The sequence below is a fragment of the Hibiscus syriacus genome, unplaced genomic scaffold, assembly GCF_006381635.1.
Source record: "Hibiscus syriacus cultivar Baekdansim isolate YM2019G1 unplaced genomic scaffold, ASM638163v2 tig00110328_pilon, whole genome shotgun sequence".
Lineage (NCBI taxonomy): Eukaryota > Viridiplantae > Streptophyta > Magnoliopsida > Malvales > Malvaceae > Hibiscus > Hibiscus syriacus.
The window spans coordinates 2,114,327-2,136,484 of NW_024062685.1; the positions used below are offsets into that span (position 1 = coordinate 2,114,327).

A 22,158-nucleotide genomic window follows, 5' to 3' on the forward strand; every position below is an offset into this window, starting at 1 on the left:
TTAATTGATTTGTAAAAGTTGATTTGTTTAATTTGATTTGTAAATAAGAATTATTTTTTTGCTTGTTTAATTGATTTGTAAAAGTTGATTTGTTGTTTCTAAAAAAATTCAATATGCATTATGTTTGAAGGCAAAAAAGACCTGTTGAAGGTACAAATTCGCAACGCGATTTTCGGTTTACAAATTTGACTTTCGCGTTACGAATTTGACTATCGCAACGCTTATTTCGCGTTGATCGCAACATACAACATCAAGGTATATACAACATCAAGGTATATACAACATCAAACACATTCCAAGCTATAAATACAAGCTAAGGACACTTGAAGAAGCAAGAGAACAACTATCCAAAAAATCAAACACAAGAGAAAATCCCAACATGATAACAACTGAACAGATCATATCAATGTTCAAACTCAAGTTGTAGATTTTGATTTCCTTTTGCTTGGCACCATATGAGATTTGGATTTTGATTTCCTTTTGCTTGGCACCATATGAGCTTTGGATTTTGATGTGCATCAGAAGCATTTTGGACTTAGGATTTGGGTGGTACTCAGAAGCATTTTGGTCTTATTATTTTTGTTATTATTACAAGTGTTAGCCCTCAATTATTAGGATTTTTAGTTGCCATTTGTTGCATTTCTCGTATACCACCCAGATCATACGATCGAAACGTTTATGACGCTTTAAAGTTGACTAAAAAATACGATGGTCGGGATTTCCCTCGCGTTTAAAGTTGAAAAAAAACAATGGAAATTAGGAATAATCAATGATAACATGCATATTGGCTTGGGCTAATATTTATAGTGGAGCCAAAATTTATATTGAAATTCAAACTCAAATTGAAATTTAAATTCAAACTCCAATTACATATGAAATGAATTTGAAATGCAATATTAAATTGAACATGGAAATTGCATAATTGATTCATACTGTTCAAGTAACATGCTTTATGAACCATCATGCTAAAAGACAATATTGATTGAGTTCAAAGTTGAGTTGTGAGTTGATGGGGTTGTCACACTTGTCACATGGTTGGAATAAAGTACTCACATGGAAGAGATAGATTGTTTTGTTATACACAACCCATCTCATCTGAATGAAAATATACATACAATATAATCAAACCAAAACATACATACACAACAAATTTATACATAACAATGTTCAAATAATGTACCCACAAAAACAAAATTAATCCGATGAAAAAGGGTTATTTCTAACGAAGTCCGGAACATTATTTTTTCCAAATAATGTACCCATAACAATGTTCAAATAATGTACCCACAACAATGTTTAATTGATTTGTTGTTTAATTTTCAATCTGTATTATGTTAAAGGTAAAAAGGATATGTTGAAGGTAAATTCGCAACGCAAAATAAGCGTTGCGAAAGTCAAATTCGCTACACGATAGTCAAATTCGCAATGCGAAAGTCAAATTCGGTTTGCGATTTCGCGTTGCGAATTTGACTATCGCGTTGCGAATTTGTCTTTCGTATTGCGAATTTGACTTTCGTGTTGATCGCAACATACAACATCAAGGTATATACAACATCAAACACATTCCAAGCTATAAATACAAGCTAAGGACACTTGAAGAAGCAAGAGAACAACTATCCAAGCAATCAAACACAAGAGAAAATCCCAACATGATAACAACTGAACAGATCATAGCAATGTTCAAACTCAAGTTACTAATGAATGTCTAACTGAAAATGTATGCATTCACACATAAAATACACATAATACAACGTTTTCATTTAAAAATCACCTAAGTTAATAAGTCCCAAAAGGTGAAGCCGGTTGTGATTAGGATTTTGATTTTGATTGCGATTTTGATTTCCTTTTGCTTGGAACCATATGAGCTTTGGATTTTAATGAGGATCCATTTTTTGGTAGAGGAAAAGATGATTGTGATGACACTGGTGATCCACGAGTCAACCTTGTATGACCACTTTCCTTGCACCGACTACATGTCGATATCCTCTTCTCTTCACCCTTAGATGGTATACGATCGTGATTTTTTGGTCGGCCAAGTAGCATGCTGTCCATGACTGGTGGCAAAACTATTTGTAAGTCATATGGTATGTCCCACTCAGAAGGATGTGGACATGGGTAGACAATCTCGGCATAAGTCTGTCGATATTCTTCTGTAGTGTAGTAATCCATAGCGTTTGCGCTTGAATCATCTTGGTTTAGATGAAGAGCAACTTTTATAACATGGCCACACGGATAACCAGATGTTTGTCATTTCTTACAACTACACGTCTTTGCATTTAGATCGACAAGCCCATTTAAGTTATTATCCAATACTTCAAACAAAGTGTTTGAACATGGTTCAACTCTCCAGGATGTTGACTTCACAACACGTTTCATTATCTTTTTTTCAGTCCATGGTGTAACACGACGTTTCAATGTTCCTGTAAATTTAAATAAATAATACTTAGTAAAATATATGATAAGTTACGAATTTAAAGAAATAATACATGCATGGTTTCTTTTCTTGTAGTACCACTGTTGAATAAAGGCTAAAAAAACTCCATTAACATAGTAATGGGTAATTTCTGGGAATGAGGACTTAGAGCGTTGATTGATTCTGCACTATTAGATGTCATGAAACCATATCTTGCTCCAAGTTGATGTATTATTGACCATCTTTCAAACCCGACATCTTCTAGTGTTTGAGCACATTGAGGCAAAACACGTCTTAAAAAATTTATATGCTTATTAAAATCCACTTCCCGATAAGCTTTTACAGCCTTCCAGTATGTCCATTTGTGATTTTTTATATCAGTAGACCTTGATTTTAGATTTCTGTACAAATGAACACCACAAAGTCCATGAAAAGCATCTGGGAAACACCTTCTAACAGCGTTGTCAATTGAGTTTGCCCTATCGGATATGATTGTCAGATTGCTAATAGGACCTACGTAATCTCTAAGATGTCCCATAAACCATGTCCATAAATCAGAGGTTTCAGATTTGCCAACCCCGTAAACTATTGGCAGTATCCTATTGTTAGCATCCATGGCTACTGCTAATAAGTTTACTCCAAGGTATCGACCTTTCAAATGTGCTCCGTCAACTATAATAATTGGGCGCATACAAGTAACAAACGAACGAATCTACAAAATCATATACACAAGAAATATAATCACTTAAATGTGAAATGCATGCAACTAACAAAAACGAGTCAACAAAATTATAATGATTTACTAACCGCAGCACCAATGGCGATAAACAGCAACTCAAAGCGTCCATGTCTATCTGTTTTGATATGAGTTACCGACCCAGGATTTTTCAGCTTTAAATTGTGACAATAAGCCGGCAGTTGGGCAAACGATGCTTCTGGAGACCCCCTCAACAATTCCAAGGCATAACATTTGGCTCTCCAAGCTTGAGAATATGAGATACTAATCTTGAACCGAGCATTCATGCCAGTCATAATTTCATGTCTCCGATATACCCTTCCATTCAAAAACATTAACTCAGCCAGAAAACCACCCAACACCTTTTTGTTTGCCTGTCTATGGTGAGGAAAAACTTGAGTTCTTGAACATGTATGTTTATCAATAAAAGTCCTAACTTGAAACATTTCAATATCTTTTATCCTCTTTGCAATCATACGCCAAGTACAGTTTTTTTCAATTATACACCTTGTTTCGAAACGATCTTTGCTTGATTTGTTAACTCTTAGTTGATAGTCATCTTCCACACATTTTGTATACAAAGCTATCTTCAAGTCTTTCTTTTTATCAAAACAATCATTTTTCTTGATACGAATAATTTTTGTGTAACAATCAACTGATATCTTTACCAACTCTTCTTCTAGTATCTGAAGTAATTATGGCATATTCCAGTTATACTCCCATGGCATTTTCTTCTTTTTCCTTTCTTCGGGGACTTCTTCTTCTTCTTTTTCTTCTTCTTCAGGGTTATATGAATTACAGAATGGATGTTCAACATGTTCATTCACAGTCGTAACTTCCTCCTCATTATCATCAACAACATCTTCCTCGACAGCGGCTGTTTCATCATCAAAATTCGTGTATTGACCAATATCAAAATCATTACATGCAAGGTCTGTTTCTTCTTTCATCACATCATCAAAATCTGAGTATTGATCAAGATCAAAGTCCGGGTATTGACCAAGATCAAATTTCGAATACTGACTAGTACTCACAATTTTTTCTGTTGGCTCATAATCGTCTAACTGGTCAATACGAAAACCGGAATTTGGTGCTGAAAGTTGATTGGGATTTGGATTAGGAAAAAGTTATGGGTTTTGAGATTGTGTTTGATATTGCGTTTGGTATTGGAAATGTGGTGAAACAAAATTTGCTTGGTGATGAAATTGTGGTGGAACCATTAAATTTTGGGTTGAAGAACTTAGTTGATTACTACCCGCTACTAACCCAACTTCACTACTTCTAGGTTCAACAACATACAATGTAACATCATCTTCTTGCGAAACACTAATGTAAGCAATGAATCGTTCAACATCTTCATTGTCGGTTAACAAATAAACTTTACATTTTCTCAGATAAGATAGCCTAAATCCACTTAGAGGCTCTAAATTCATTTTCTTTGCAACACGTAACATTAGAGTTTCATAAGTTAACTTTTTTAATGACAGTTTTAGTTGAAGATTCATAGGTAAAGGCACATATTGTAAAACACCATGAACATTCTCTCATGACCCTCCAAAACACAAATCTATCCAAACATGATCAATATTAGATGATTTCATTCTAAAAATTGTAAATTAATTTACTAAAAAAATGAGCTATAAACTAGATATCATCACTAACTTAGAGAAAAACATACCTTTATTAAGTTGATAATTGATAATTTAGGAGAGAAATCATTGAAATATTATATAGAAATAAAATTATGTAAAAAAAATAGAGATGGGGAAGGATGTCGTTGGATATAGGAACGGATGTCGCCGGAGAGAGTGATAGATGGAGATGGAATGAGTTGCGATTTAGGGATTTAGGTTATGAGTTGTTGATGCTACGTTGTTATATACCCAAAACATTTGTGATGCGAAACTAAAACCTGTTGCGAAATTAAATTCGCGTTGAGAATTTGAAATTCAGTTGCGAATTTGACTATCGCGTTGCGAATTTGACTTTTGTGTTGCGAATTTGACTATCGCGTTGCGAATTTGACTTTCGAGCTGCGAATTTGGAAAATCGCAATGCGATTTACATATTCGCGTTGCGAATTTGTTGGTCATTTTGGCAAATCCAAAAAAAGTTGGTTAAATTCGTATATTATAAGGCATTTTTGGTCACTGAGGTTATTTTCTCTAAATATAAATGTGTGACTAAATTATATCGTTTTTTTCATAAATATGTGTTTAAAATAATTTTTGATTCATCCCGTTAATTAAAGTTATAGACGTTGTTATTTTAGGTGTTCGGACCATCAGTTAAGTTAATTTTTCTCGTAAAGCGACACGTGTTACAATCTGGTAATTTTAAAAAATTTATTTAAAATTAAAATTATCTATATTAAAAAACATAAAAAATTTGAAATAACTCCAAAACTTTGAAAATTTTCATTTCAACCTTTAAACCCACACTGACTGTCGCCCTTTACTGTCGACGAAGCTTCATTCAACCTCACCTCCCCTAGTGACCAAAACCCTATGACATTGTAACCCATCAACAATTGATCGATTGCAAATCGAAATTTTATATCCCATAAACTCTAGGATGAAAATTGCGATCTCGTGCGATTTCAACGACCAATCGACAGCAACTACGACGGCGTATGACTAGGAGAATGACAAGAACTACGTCGATAGTGGTTGCGGGCGGAAATGACAGTGGCAGTGGATTAAGGTTAGGATCTGGAAATTTTAAAGATTTTTAGGATCTTGAAATTTTAAGGATTTTGACATTTTTCTATAATTTAAGAGAATTTGTATATATATATTTAAAAATTTAAAATCATCAGATTATATCCTATGTTATTTAACAAAAAAATTAATGTTATTAACAATCTAAATACCTAAAATTATAATATTTATAATACTAAACACGGAGATAAATTAAAAAAAGAGAAAATAACCTCAGTGACCAAAAATCTCATATAATATACGATTTTAACTAACTTTTTCCGGATTTGCCAAAATGACCAACAAAATCGCAATGCGATCGCTAAATCGCAACGCGATCTCCATTATCGCAAATTCGCGTTGCATTTTCGCAATGCGATAGTTGAAAATCGCGTTGCGATGGTCTACAGTATCGTTGCGATTTTCCCAATTCGCAATGCGAATAAGTAAATCGCAACGCGAATTGGGAAAATCGCAATGCGAATAAGTAAATCGCAACGCGAATTGGGAAAATCGCAATGCGATACTGACTATCGCAATGCGATAATAAAAAATCGCAACGAGATACTTACTTTCGTAACGCGATACTGACTTTCGCAACGCGATAATACATAATCGCAATGCGATTTTCAAAGCGCCATTAGTATCCTGGCCAAGTATTTTATTTTTAAATTCCAAACATGAATATTAATATATTGGAACACTGAACTGTCCACAGTATATCCCGTAATCGCAACTCATAACCTAAAACCTAAAATCACAACTCAGTCCCATCTCCATCTCTCACTCTCTCACCCATCTCCGACGAAATCCGTCCCCATCTCCGGCGAAATCCGTCTATCTAAATCTCTCAGAGCCACCCTCACAATCAGAAATGGAAAATCAACCAAATCAACCAACGAGGGTTAGTTTTTTTAATTATTTTCTTTTTGAAAATTTTACATTATTATTAGGTTTTTCATATTGAAATTGATGATAAGTTTACTGGTAATTTCAATAATAGATTAACCATTTCACTTAGATTGCTTATTAAATCAACCAAGAATCGCAACGCGAAATGCAAATCGCAACGCGATTTTAGTTTCGCGTTGCGATTCTCTCATTGCGATAGTCATTTTCGTGTTGCGATTTTCATTTTCAGAAACTATTCTGCTTCTGCAAATTGAAAATTGAATGAATTGCATTACTTCAACCAAAAAACAAAGACAAATACGAAATTCACAGTGTTGCATATTTAAGTTTGAAGAATAAACTACTACTATTTATGTTTATTATTGTTTTTGGTATATCTTCACAGTGTAGTTTTTGGTATATCTAATTTAGTATGTTTATTGTTTTTGTAGAACTTTTATTCGGCTCAATTGACCTTGAGAAATAAAGTCAGCCTGGCCAAAACAATTGCGTCGAAGCTTTCACCTGCACAAAGAAAAATGTTTGAGGATACATGCTTCGAGCCATGGCTGAAAGTACAACATCCCGGTGGAGATGCGATGTTGACACACCTGTTTCTTCAAACCATGACTAGCGATCTACCAGAGACTATACAACGTCGTGATGAAGAGATATGGTTTGATTTTCCACCGGCGTATACGTGTTTTGGGCGGGAGGAGTTTTGCTTAATCACCGGTCTACGCTTCGGACACGATGATGTAGGTCGGTACACTAGACACATTACCCGCCCATCATGGCTATCCCGGGTTTTTCCTGAGCTGGAGAGGCCGAGTCTACACGTAGAAGACCTGACAAGATTTTTGAATAATAAAGATGGTTTTACTCGGATGGATGACGTCGACGTTGTCCGAGTATGCCTTCTAATTCTTTTTCATGCCGGCTTTTTAGGCAGAGAGGCCAGACAACCTATTCCAAATGAAATAATCAAATTGGTAGAAGACCTAAATGCGTGGAACCTGTTTCCGTGGGGCTCGTATTTATGGAAAGCTACATGGAATAAGTTATCGTCTGCCTTGGATGATCGAAAAAGTTTGCATGGCGATGGTTCCAAATACACTTTGACAGGCTTTATTTGGGCCTTTAAGATAAGAATTTTGATATGATGTTTCCAAAATTATAAGTAATTATTTAACAATTACTAATGTTTGTTATTATATTGTTTGTAGATTTGGATATTTGAGGCCTTTCCCGCCATGAAGACATATGCAATAAAAACTTCAAATGATATTCCCAGGGCTATTTCCTGGAAGAGGAAACGGACCTTGCAATGGGAAGATTTACTACGGTATACGATAATAAATAATGTAAGTTAACATAAATACTACCATATGTTTATAAACAAGTTATTACTAGTACACGTTTAACTTTGTTTGGGTTTTTATATTGTTAGGAGGCCAACACTCCTCTACAGAGGCTGACACCCACGGAAGCTGAGCTTGCCACTGATTGGTGGCAAGCTAGTAAGCGTTTTTTTGATGGAACGGTTGATGAGCAGCCTCCACTTCGGGAGCCATCACCTCGCCCAGAGCTATCACCTCACCTAGAGCCATCATCTGATCGACCTGGCTATACACCTCCACAACGACAGCCATCACCTATTCTGTCACATCATCGAGCCTCTTCTCCACCATCACCGCAAGATAGGCGACCGGCAAAGATGCCACGACGTTTATCTCCAACGGGATGAGTTAGGGGAGTTACGTGATGAGGTCAATGCCTTGCGTGAGGAGGTCGGTACTTTACGCAAAGACGATGGTGCATGGCGTGTTGAGGTGTCTACATTACGCGGTGAGGTAGCCGCTCTACGTGAGATGGTAGCATCGTTGCAGAATGAGGTTCATACTCTACGCAACGAGGTAAGTTTAAGATTTTTCATACTCGTAATTCATTCGGTTGCTGCCAATACTGCTAAACTGTTTTTGTTAGTATTTGTTTTTGGTTTTGTTTTTGTCTTTTGGTTGAAGTAATGCAATCCATTAAAGTTTCAATTTGCAGAAGAAGAATAGTTTACTTTCGCAACACGAAAATGACTATCGCAACGCGGAAATGGCTATCGCAATGCGAAATGAAAATCGCAACGACAAAATCGCAATGCGAAATGAAATCGCAACGACAAAATCGCAACGCGAAATGAAAATCGCAATGCGATTTGTGTTTCACGTTGCGATTTGTCGTTGCGATTTCATTTCGCGTTGCGATTTTGTCGTTGCGATTTCATTTCGCATTGCGATAGCCATTTCCGCGTTGCGATAGTCATTTCGCGTTGCGATTTTAAGTTTCGTGTTGCGAAAGTAAACTATTCTTCTTCTGGAATGTTTATATATGTTGTCCTTTTAAATGTTTATATAAGTGCTTACTTCTGGAATGTTATCTGAGCATTTTGTGAACTATGATAGAATAATGATTTGGGTGAATACAATGCTAGTTTGAAACATATTTGTCTTTGTTTAATATCATGTATGTTTATTTACTGATTTATGTATTAATTTTTTTTAGCGGCCCGATAAGGTGGATGCTTTACGTCGGGTTTTCCTTGCACGACGGAGTTCACGCATCAGACGGCGTGGACGTGCTATTACGTCTCCGTTCACCCCAATGGTGTGAAGACTCCGCAAGAAGAAGCCCGACTCACCGGTCATCCCTCAAGAGTCCCCTCCAATCGTTCAAGAGGCCCCTATTCTCCCTCAAGATTCCCCCCCCCCCACCGTTCAAGAGGCCACTGTCATCGTTGAAGAGGTCCCTCCCACCATTCCAGAGCCCGATTCACATGGGGTAATATATCGAAGTATTGAGAAACCCCCACCGGTTCCGGACATGATGGATGAGAGTTGGCTCTCGTATGAGTTACCGGCTAGTACCCTTCCGGTATCTGAAGTGGAGAGGAGACAACTACCGGAAACAATTGTGGATAATACCCTTTAGGCTAAGACCGCATTTGATTTTTATCTACATGAGCGGAGCCAAGGGTGTTACACTGACATCAGCAAACTCAACGATGAAATGTTTTTGTTGCTTGATCGGTCTTGGTGGGGTGTGCTATTAGGGGTTGAAGACAGTGGCTATTTGGATGGGGAGGTAAGACTATATTTGTCTTATATATGATTTTGATTAATTTGTTTAAAAATTAATGTAATTCACTAATATATGTATTTTTTTGTAAAACATCATATCGATGCGTGGGTGTCACGTCTACTAATAATAAGGAAGCTTAGGAAAAATAAAACAAATTCGCTATATACAATAATACCGACGGCTTTTCACGCAGTTCACTTGAAGAATCAACGAGATGAATCATTTTTGTTGGGCAATGGACAAGCTAAACTTTATCCTGCATGGTGGGAGGTCGATAAGGTTAGTATTTATTTTTAAAATTTTTTAAAGGTGTTCATAAATAAGTGTGCAAATAAATGAATTATTACTTATGATCGCAGGTGTTTATCCCTGTTTTGGAACGTTGTCACTGGCTTCTCGTCCAACTTCAGCTCCCATCCCTGAAGATAATAGTGTATGACAGCATGATCAATTACATATCACTGTCTGATTTGAGAGATATTTTCAAGGGATGGAGCTCTCATTTGGCTAAATTCTTGGATGGGATTAAGTATTGGAGTCATTCTGGACACAAGAAGCCAAAGAAGTTCAATGTCACAGTTGTCAGAGACGAGACCGCGCCACAGCAATCGCCGGGAGCCAGAGGGGATTGTGGTCCTCTCGTATGCCTTTGCTTGGCGCGTTTGACGACGGGAAGCACAGAGTTTTTACCTCCCACCGATAGAGATAGAGCTGCAGTAGGCTTGTGGTTTCGGCATTATATGGCTAGAGCAATATATTCGAGACGCTGCCTACCTGCATCTGCGTTATGAAAGTGTCCATTGTTAATTGGTAAGTCAAATGCAAGTTTTGTTAACATATATACTCCTTTTGGTTTGAAAATGTTTGGTTAAGTACCTAGAATTCAATAATTTGCTGTTTGTAGGTTTTAGATGTGTAGGAAGTCTTGTTTGAGAAAATGTTTGGTTTCTGCAGGTTAATACTTAAGTGAGCTGCGTGAAATGGATGTACGGGGTCACAAAGTTATTGATTCATTGATTCAATAATTGATGAAGAAATAAGAATTATTATTCTTTTTTGATTGTTTAATTGATTTGTAAAAGATGATTTGTAAATCTTGATTTGTTTAATTGATGTGTACATAATTTGTGTTGAAATGTAATAGTTGATTTGTTGATTTTCAATCTGCTTTATGTTGAAGGCAAAACAGACTATCGCAACGCGAAATGGTTATCGCAACGAGAAAATCGCAATGCGAAATGAAAATCGCAATGCGAAATGAAAATCGCAACGAGAAAATCGCAATGCGATTTTCATTTCGCATTGCGATTTTCTCGTTGCGATAACCATTTTCGCGTTGCGATAGCCATTTTCGCGTTGCGATAGTCAAATGAATGTCTAATAAGTGATGACAACTGAACATATCATAGCAATGTTCAAACTCAAGTTACTAATACATCCTAACTGAAAATGTTAAAAGTGCACACATAAAATACACATAATGCAAGTTTTGTTAACATATATACTCCTTTTGGTTTGAAAATGTTTGGTTAAGTACCTAGAATTCAATAATAATTGTTAAAAGTTTATGCATGTTAATCCTCGTTGCCTTTTTCATTTCGCATTGCGATTCTATCGTTGCGATTTGCATTTCGCATTGCGATGGTCAAATGATTGCCTTTCGCAACGCGATTCTGACTTTCGCAACGAGATAATACAGAATCGCAATGCGAGTTTCAAAGTTCGCAACAGGTTTTAGTTTCGCAAGCCAAATTTTTAGTGTATATATATACGCAGCAGCAATAACTCATAACCTAAATCCCTAAATCGCAACTCATTCCATCTCCATCTATCACTCTCTCCGGCGACATTCGTTCCAATATCCAACGACATCCTTCCCCATCCGGCAACAGGTCTTAGTTTCACATCTCGTTTGTTTAGTTACAACCATGAAATCATCTAATGTTGATCATGTTTGGATAGATTTGTGTTTTGGAGGGTCATGGGAGAATGTTCATGGTGTTTTACAATATATGCCTTTACCCATGAATCTTCAACTAAAACTGTCATTAAAGAAGTTAACTTATAAAACCCTAATGTTACATGTTTCAAAGAAATTGAATTTAGAGCCCCCAAGTGGATTTAGGCTATCTTATCAGAGAAATGGTAAAGTTTATTTGTTAACCGACAATGAAGATGTTGAACGATTCATTGCTTACATTAATGTTTCAAGTGATGATGTTACATTGTATGTTGTTGAACCTAGAAGTAGTATTGTTGGGTCAGTAGCGGGTAGTAATCAACTAAGTGGGTCAAAAAACCCACAGCCTTTCTCTAATCCAAATCCAAATCAACTTTCAGCACCAAATTCCAGTTTTCGTATTGACCAATTAGACGATGATGAGCCAAGAGAAAAAATTGTGAGTACTAGTCAGTATTCGAAATTTGATCTTGGTCAATACCCGGACTTTGATATTGGTCAATACACGGATTTTGATGATGTTTCAGAAGAAGAAACAGACCCTGCGTGTAATGATTTTGATATTGGTCAATACCCGAATTTTGATGATGAAACACCCGTTGCCGAGGAAGATGTTGTTGATGATAATGAGGATGAAGTTACGACTGTGAATGAACATGTTGAACATCCATTCTGTAATTCATATAATCCTGAAGAAGAAAAAGAAGAAGAAAAAGTCCCCGAAGAAAAGAAAATGCCACGGGAGTATAACTGGAATATGCCAGAATTACTTCAGTTACCGGAAGAAGAGTTGGCAAAGAAAGCAGTTGATTGTTACACAAAAGTTATTCGTATCAAGAAAGATGATTGTTTTGATACAAAGGAAGACTGAAGATAGCTTTGTATACGAAATGTGTGGAAGATGGCTATCAACTAAAAGTTAACAAATCAAGCAAAGATCGTTTCGAAACAAGGTGTACGATTGACAAAAACTGTACGTGGCGTATGATTGCAAAGAGGATAAAAGATTGCGCAATGTTTCAAGTTAGGACTTTTATTGATAAACATACATGTTCAAGAACCCAAGTTTTTCCTCACCATAGACAGGCAAACAAAAAGGTGTTGGGTGGTTTTCTGGCTGAGTTAATGTTTTTGAATGGCAGGGTATATCGGGGACATGAAATTATGACTGACATGAATGCTCGGTTCAAGATTAGTATATCATATTCTCAAGCTTGGAGAGCCAAATGTTATGCCTTGGAATTGTTGAGGGGGTCGCCAGAAGCATCGTTTGCCCAACTACCGGCTTATTGTCACAATTTAAAGCTGAAAAATCCTGGGTCGGTAACTCATATCAAAACAGATAGAGATGGACGCTTTGAGTTGCTGTTTATCGCCATTGGTGCTGCGGTTAGTAAATCAATATAATTCTGTTGACTCATTTCTGTTAGTTACATGCATTTCACATTTAAATGATTATATTTCTTGTGTATATTATTTTGTAGATTCGTTCGTTTATTACTTGCATGCGCCCAGTTATTATAGTTGACGGAGCACATTTGAAAGGTCGATACCTTGAAGTAAACTTATTAGCAGTAGCCATGGATGCTAACAATGGGATATTGCCAATAGCTTACGGGGTTGGCAAATCTGAAACCTCTGATTCATGGACATGGTTTATGGGGCATCTTAGGGATTGCATAGGTCCTATTAGCAATCTGACAATCATATCCGATAGGGCAAACTCAATTGACAACACTGTTAGAAGGTGTTTCCCAGATGCTTTTCATGGACTTTGTGGTGTTCATTTGTATAGAAATCTAAAATCAAGGTCTGCTGGTATAAAAAAGCACAAATGGACATACTGGAAGGCTGTAAAGGCTTATCGGGAAGTGGATTTCAATAAGCATATAAATTGTTTAAGACGTGTTTTGCCTCAGTGTGCTCAAACACTAGAAGATGTCGGGTTTGAAAGATGGTCAAGAGTACATCAACTTGGAGCAAGATATGGTTTCATGACGTCTAATAGTGCAGAATCAATTAACGCTCTAAGTCGTCATTCTCGGAAATTACCCATTACTATGTTAATGGAGTTTTTTCGAGCCTCTATTCAACAGTGGTACTATAAGAAAAGAAACCATGCATGTATTATTTCTTTGAATTCGTAACTTATCATATATTTTACTAAGTATTATTTATTTAAATTTACAGGAACATTTGAACATCGTGTTACACCATGGACTGAAAAAAAGATAACGAAACGTGTTGTGAAGTCAACGTCATGGAGAGTTGAACCATGTTCAAACACTTTGTTTGAAGTACTGGATAATAACTTAAATGGGCTTGTCGATCTAAATGCAAGGACATGTAGTTGTATGAAATGGCAAACATCTGGTTATTCATGTGGCCATGTTATAAAAGTTGCTCTTCATCTAAACCAAGATGATTCAAGCACATACGCTATGGATTGCTACACTACAGAAGTATATCGACAGACTTATGCCGAGATTGTCTACCCTATTTCACATCCTTCTGAGTGGGACATACCAGATGACTTACAAACAGTTTTGCCACTAGCCATGGACAGAAGGCTACCTGGCCGACCAAAAAGTCACGATCGTATACCGTCTAAGGGTGAAGAGAATAAGAGATCGACATGTAGTCGGTGCAAGGAAAGTGGTCATACAAGGTTGACATGTGGATCACCAGTGCCATCACAATCATCTTTTCCTCTACCAAAATATGGATCATCATCAAAATCCAAAGCTCATATGGTGTCAAGAAAAAGGCAATCAAAATCGCAATCATCTTTAAAATCCCAATCACAACTGGCTTCACCTTTTGGGACTGTTAACTTAGGTGATTTTTAAATGCAAACGTTGTATTATGTAGATTTTATGTGTGAACTTTTAACATTTTCAGTTAGGCATGTATTAGTAACTTGAGTTTGAAAATTGCTATGATCTGTTCCAGTTGTTATCACTTAATAGGCAATCATCTTAATGTCCATCGCAACGCGGAAATTACTATCGCAATGCGAAATGAAAATCGCAACGAGGGAATCGCAATGCGAAATGAAAATCGCAACGCGAATTTAATTTCGCGTTGCGATTTTCATTTTCTCGTTGCGATTCTCTCGTTGCGATTTTCATTTCGCATTGCGATAGTACTTTTTGCCTTCAACATAATGCAGATTGAAATCAACAAAATCAACCATTACATTTCAATCAATTAAACAAGCACAAATAAGAATTATGTTAACATCAATTAAACAAATCAACTTTTACAAATCACCTTTTACAAATCAATTAAACAATCAAAAAATAAGTAATAATTATTAGAGAAAATAACACTTCTACTATTGAATCAACTTTTGCAGCCATACATCATTTTCACGCAGCTCACTTCTGAGATTAACCTGCATAAACCAAACATTTGCTCAAACAACACTTTCTACACATCTAAAACCTACAAACAGCAAATTATTGAATTCTAGGTACTTAACCAAACATTTTCAAACCACAAGCCTATAAACATACCAATTGTTTATGGACATTTTTATAACGCGGATGCAGGTAGGCAGCGTCTCGTATATATCGATCTAGCCATATAATGTCGAAACCACAAGCCTACTGCAGCTCTATCTATATCGGTGGGAGGTAGATACTTTATACTTCCTGTGATCAAACGGTCCAACGCCAAGCATACGAGAGGACCACAATCCCCTCTGGGTCCTTTCGTTTGTTGTGGTGCGGTCTCGTCTCTGCTAACTGTAATATTGAGCTTCTTTGGCTTCTTGTTTCCAGAACGAGTCCAATAATTTATCGCATCCAAGTATTTAGCCAAATAAGAGCTCCATCCCTTAATAATATCTCTTAAATCAGCCAATGATATGTAATTTATCATGCTGTCATATACTATTGCCTTAAGGGATGGGATCTGAAGCTCGACGAGAAGCCAATGGTTACGTTCCAAAACAGGGATAAACACCTGCAATCATAAGTAATAATTCATTCATTTGCGCACTTATTTATGAATACCTTTAAACTCAATCTAAAATAAACACTAACCTTATCGACCTCCCACCATGCAGGATAAAGTTTAGCTTGTCCATTGCCCAACACAAATGATTCATCTCGTTGATTCTTCAAGTGAACGGCGTTAAAAGACGTCGGCATAATTGTATACCGTGTATTTCTTTTATTTTCCTTAAGTTTCCTAATTATTAGAAGACGTGACACCCACGCATCGATATGTTGTTTTACAAAAAAAGACATATATTAGTAACTTACATAAATTTACAAAAAAAATAATCAAATGAAAATATAAGAAAAATATAAGACTTACCCCTCCATCGAAATAGCCATTGTCTTCGACCCCTAATAATACGCCCCACCAAGACCGATCAAGCAACAAATAGATATCATCATTGAGCTTGCATATGTCAGTGAAACACCCATGGCTTCGCTCATGTAGATAAAAATCAACTGCGGTCTTAGCCCAAAGGGTGTTATCCAGAATTGTGTCCGGTAGTTGTTTCCTCTCCTCTTCAGATACCGGTATGGTACTGGCCGGTAACTCATACGAGAGCCAACTTGAATCCATCATGTCCGGCACGTCAGAGGGTTTCTCAAGAATCCTACATATGACGCCATGTGAATCGGGCTCTTGAATGGTGGGAGGGGACTCTCGAGGAATGATAGGGGCCTCTTCAACGATAGGAGTGGATTCTTGAGGGATGATAGGCGAGTCGGGCTTCTTCTTGCGGTGTCTTCGCACTATTGGGGTATACGGAGACTTAATAGCACGTGCACGCCGTCTGATGCGTGAACTCTGTCGTGCAAGAAAAACCCGACGTAAAGCATCCACCTTATCGGTCCGCTAAATAAAAATACAAATATCAGTAAATAAACAGACATGATATTTAAACAGTGAAAACAAAGATAAATATATTTCAAACTTTCAACCAAAAGACAAAACAAAGACAAATACTAACTTCACAGTGTTAAAGTAAAAAGTTTAGCAGTTTTGGCAGCAACCGAATAAATTTACTAAGCAATCTAAGTGAAATGGTTAATTTAAGTGAAATTACGAGTAAATTTATCATCAAGTTAAATATGAAAAATCTTAAACTTACCTCGTTGCGTAGAGTATGAACCTCATTCTGCAACGATACTACCATCTCACGTAGAGCGGCAACCTCACCACGTAAAGTAGACACCTCCACACGCCATACACCATCGTTATCGCGTAGAGTACCGATCTCCTCACGCAAGGCATTGACCTCATCACGTAACTCCCTTGACTCATCCCGTGGAGGTGGAGAACAGGGAGATAGAAGTCGTGGCATCTTTGTCGGTCGCCTATCATGAGGTGATGATGGAGAAGAGACTCGATGATGTGACGGGATAGGTGATGGCTCTCGTTGTAGAGGTGTATAGTCGGGTCGATCAGGTGATGGCTCTGGGTGAGGTGATGGCTCTCGAAGTGGAAGAAGTGGAGGCTGCTCATCATTCGTGCCATCAAAAAAACGCTGACTAGCTTGCCACCAATCAGTGGCAAGCTCAGCCTCCGTCGGTGTCAGTCTCATTAATAGAGTGTTGGCCTCCTAAAAATATAAAAACTAAAACAAAGTTAAACGTCTACTATTAATAACTTGTTTATATATGATAGTATTTGTGTTAACTTACATTATTTATTGTCGCATATGGTATTAAGTCTTCCCAATCCAACATACGTTTCCTCTTCCAGGAAATAGCCCTAGGAATATCATCTGAGGATTTTAATGCATATGTCCGCATGCTGGGGAAAGCCTCAAATATCCAAATCTACAAACAATATAATAACAAACATTAGTAATTATTAAATAATTAATTATAATTTTGAAAACATTATATAGAAATTCTTACCTTAAAGGCCCAAACAAAGCCTGACAAAGTGTATTTCGACCCATCGCCCCGCAAACTTTTGCGGTCATCAAAGGCAGACGACAACTTAGTCCAGGTAGCTTTCCATATATACGAACCCCACGGAAACAGATTCCATGCATTTAGGTCCTCTACCAATAATATTAGCTCCTGAGGAATAGGTTGTCTGGCCTCTCTGCCTAAAAAGCCGGCATACAAAAGTAGTAGAAGGCATACTCGGACAACATCGACGTCATTCATCCGAGTAAAACCATCTTTCTTATTAAACAATTTCTTCATGTCGTCGACGTGTAAGTTCGGCTTCTCTATTGAATCATCAGGAAAAACCCTGGATAACCATGATGGGCGGGTGATATGATGAGTGTACCGGCCTACATCATCGTGTCCGAATCGTAGACCAGTGATTAAGCAGAACTCCTTCCGCCCAAAACAAGTATACGCCGGTGGAAAATGAAACCATATCTCTTCCTCACCACGTTGTATACTGTCGGGTAGATCGCTAGTCATGGTCTGAAGCCACAAATGGGTCAAACTAGCATCTCCACCCGGATGCTGTACTCTCAGCCATGGCCTGAAGCAGGTTTCTTCAAACAATTTTCTTTGTGCAGTTGAAAGCTTCGAAGCAATTGTAGTGGCTAGGCTAACTTTATTCCTTAATGTCAATGAAGCCGAAAAAAATTTCTACAAAAAAACAATAAACATACCAAGTTAGATATACCAAAAATTACACTGTCAAGATATACCAAAAACAAAACAATAAACATAAATAGTAGTTTATTCTTGAAACTAAAATTTGCAACACTGTTTTTGTCTTTTGGTTGAAATGAAAAATCGCAACGAGATAATGAGAATCGCAACGCGGAAATGACTATCGCAACGAGAGAATCGCAACGCGAAATGACTATCGCGACCAGATAATCGCAACGCGAAATGAAAATCGCAAACGCGAAATAAAAATCGCAACGCGAAATGAAAATCGCAACGCGAAATGAAAATCGCAATGCGATTGCGATTTTTATTTCGCGTTGCGATTATCTCGTTGCGATAGTTATTTCCGCGTTGCGATTTTCATTCTCGAAACTATTCTTCTTCTGCATTACTTCAACCAAAAGACAAAGCAAAGATAAATACTAACTTCACAGGCTAAACAGTTTAGCAGTATTGGCAGCAATCGAATGAATTTAATAAGAAATCTAAGTGAAATGGTTAATCTATTATTGAAATTACCAGTAAACTTATCATCAATCTCAATATGAAAAACCTAAAATAATGCAAAAATTTCAAAATAAAAATAAAAAAAAACTAACCCTCGGAGGTTGATTTTATATTTCTGAATGATTGTGAGGAATTTTTGACTGTGAATGGTTGTGAGGGATTTCGCTGGCGATGGGGACGGAAATCTTCAGAGATGGGGACGGATTTCACCGTAGAGAGTGAGAGATGGAGATGGGACTGAGTGTTATGTTTTTGGGTTTGAGGTTATGAGTTGCGATTACTGTGGACGGTTCATTTTCCGATTTATTAAGAAAAAATTCGTGTTTGGAATTTGAAAAAAAAATACGCGTTAATACGAATGGCGCTATGTAAATCGCGTTGCGAAAGTCAGAATCGCGTTGCGAAAGTCAGTATCTCGTTGCGATTTTGTATTATCGCATTGCGATAGTAAGTATCGCATTGCGATTTTCCCAATTCGCGTTGCGATTTACTTATTCGCATTGCGATTTTCCCAATTCGCGTTGCGATTTACTTATTCGCATTGCGAATTGGGAAAATCGCAACGATACTGTAGACCATCGCAACGCGATTTTCAACTATCGCATTGCGAAAATGCAACGCGAATTTGCGATAATGGAGATCGCGTTGCGAATTAGCGATCGCATTGCGATTTTGTTGGTCATTTTGGCAAATCCAGAAAAAATTGGTTAAAATCATATATTATATGGGATTTTTGGTCACTGAGGTTATTTTCTCTTAAAAAAATTATAATATTGGCTTGGACACTTATTTTATATTTAAGCCACAATACATCTATCCGACTTTATTATTTTATTTACTAAAATTATTTTTCATTAAAGGGCAAAGCAATGACGTGAGGGAATAAAATGGTGGAAAGGGGGTGCAGTCGGCGAAGAAAGTTTGGAGATCTTGAAAAATTGACGAAGATGGTGTTGGCTAACAACGAAATGGTGGTTTACTGCTTCGAAACTTTGCTCGCCCATTACAACAGCCAAGAGGCTGCACCGCCTGCCTTCGACGAGGCCCAACAGTAATTTACTCTCTCTCTTATTCATTGTTTTGTAATCCTCTTGTTATCTCAAACCAGCTCCCCTTCTTTTCTCCTCTTTCATATTGATGACTTGGATGCTGATTGTTTTTATTTTTCCTTTTTTTGTGTGTTCTTGGCATTAGTTTTTAGTTTTTTTTTTTAAAAAAAACAACAACGAAAATTATTAGTAGATGTTGGGAACTCAGTATTCTGTCATTGTTGTTTTTGGATCTTTTAAAAGAATTAGCGTGTGTTAATGTTTTGGTCAACAACACAAATCAAGGTTGTCAGATCAAAATCTGTGTCTGGTTTTCCTTTTAAGCAATTTGGTTCCTGTAAGAATAACAATCTTCTATAATTTTTATTTGTCCTATTCCACTCTTTATTTCCCTTTCGGTCTGATCGATATGGTTCTCCTGAACACTCCATATATGTGAAAATATTTGGAACAAAGTCGAATATATCAGTGTTGGCATGTCCAAGTTGGAATAATATATACAACATAGGGCTTCTACATACTGTATTTTTTGTGATTTACCCTAGTATAGATGGCATAACACTGCATAACAAGGCTTATCGTTGCAATGTTGTAAATTCCGTACTTGGTTTTTATCGTAAGCTGACTTTACACTAACTATAAGCGTAAAAGAGTATCGATATATCCTCCATCCCTTATGTTCATAACCTAAATTGAAATTTGTTCCTTCAAAAAATATTTATTTAGATAAAGCTTTTTGAATGCAAGCACACATTATGCAGTCAATTTCAATCAAGTTGTTAGTTGAGTTGAGCTTCTCAGTGCTCTTTATATTTTAGACCTTTACTTGCTTTGACTTGGAAGAATTTGATAATGAGTTATAGCTGCTGTATTGTGTTGATTTAATGATTTCCTTATCAGTGAGTGCTATTGTTTGCTTCTCCATTTGGTTCGTTACTGTCAGGGACGGATCTATATTAAGAATTTCTGTAGTGTTGCAGTCTTTCTTTTATTGCTTCTATTCAGTTTTCTTTTGCTGTTGGGTTCCAATATACAGTAGATGGTCATTAAACTATCTCCGCCATTTTTGGTTTTCCTTTGTTCTCATTTTATTTCTGTTTACTTTGAAATTGATGCTTTCATCTGAGACAAATCATCTTCTGTTTTAAGACCGTTGTTTGTGACATGGAAGAAGGTTGTGAATGGTGGTGAGCCTCGGCTACGAGGATGTATTGGCACCCTTGAAGCTTGCCAGCTGATTAATGGCTTTAGGGACTATGCTCTGACAAGGTATTAAGACCAAAGTCCCACCCCCTCCTCCTCTCTCTGTTTGTATGTGTGCACTCACCAGGTATTTGACATATCTAGTATGAGTTTCTGACTATGTACTGTGAGCTCATTCTTAAAACTCTTTTATTTTTATTCATATTTTATATTTTAAATCAAATCCATTATATTTCCTAACCCTGATTCATAAATGGTATACCTAAGAAAGAAAATGATTAACCTAGTACAAGTAAAATATTTGGAAAGTGCATTCTAAATGGAGGGGAATTTTGGATGGACCTAAAAGAAAAGGAACAAAAGATGAAAGGAATGGGAATACTTTATAAAAATTAAGTTATTCGACATTGTAGTTTGTAGATTTGCTGTATCTGTAGATTTATTAATCCTATTACATACCAGAATTAGGTTAGCATGTTTCTGTTATAAATAATATGTTCAATTATGAAACTTGATATAATTAAAGTTAGGCAAGTTACATGGAAGAATAGTGGTTTTTAAACTCTATCCAGAAGGATTGTTATAAAAGAAGTGGTCTTACTTACAATTTGACAAGAATAGTGTGGCGATTTCTTCACAAGCCGAGATCTCTTTTGTTTAGAGTTTTCGAAGCAAAAATATTTTACTCGATCTAAAGCCAAACTTGGGAACAATCCTTCTCTTGCATGGACAAACATTTTCCGAACTAAGGAGGCACTCAAGAATGGTTTCTTTTGGAGAATCAGCTACAACAGACACACGCGAATTCACTTTGATTAATGGGGGCTCGGATCCTATTTCCTTTTCTTCTTCTTACGCTGACAACGAGGATCAACCCTTACTGTGCAAAGATTTCATGATCTGAGGAGTTCCGACCTGGGATATCGACAAGGTTAAAAGAAGTTTTCAAGAGGA

General features: G+C 36.8%; 1 long non-coding RNA gene across 1 annotated transcript; it reads left to right on the top strand.

Moving 5' to 3' along the window:
* Nucleotides 1-4,228: 4,228 nt before the first annotated feature.
* On the top strand, nt 4,229-21,814 carry LOC120118463. The gene is made up of 3 exons (XR_005515751.1): nt 4,229-4,239; nt 17,899-17,901; nt 21,673-21,814. It is a non-coding gene; the product is annotated as an uncharacterized LOC120118463 (long non-coding RNA).
* The last annotated feature ends 344 nt before the right edge of the window (nt 21,815-22,158 follow it).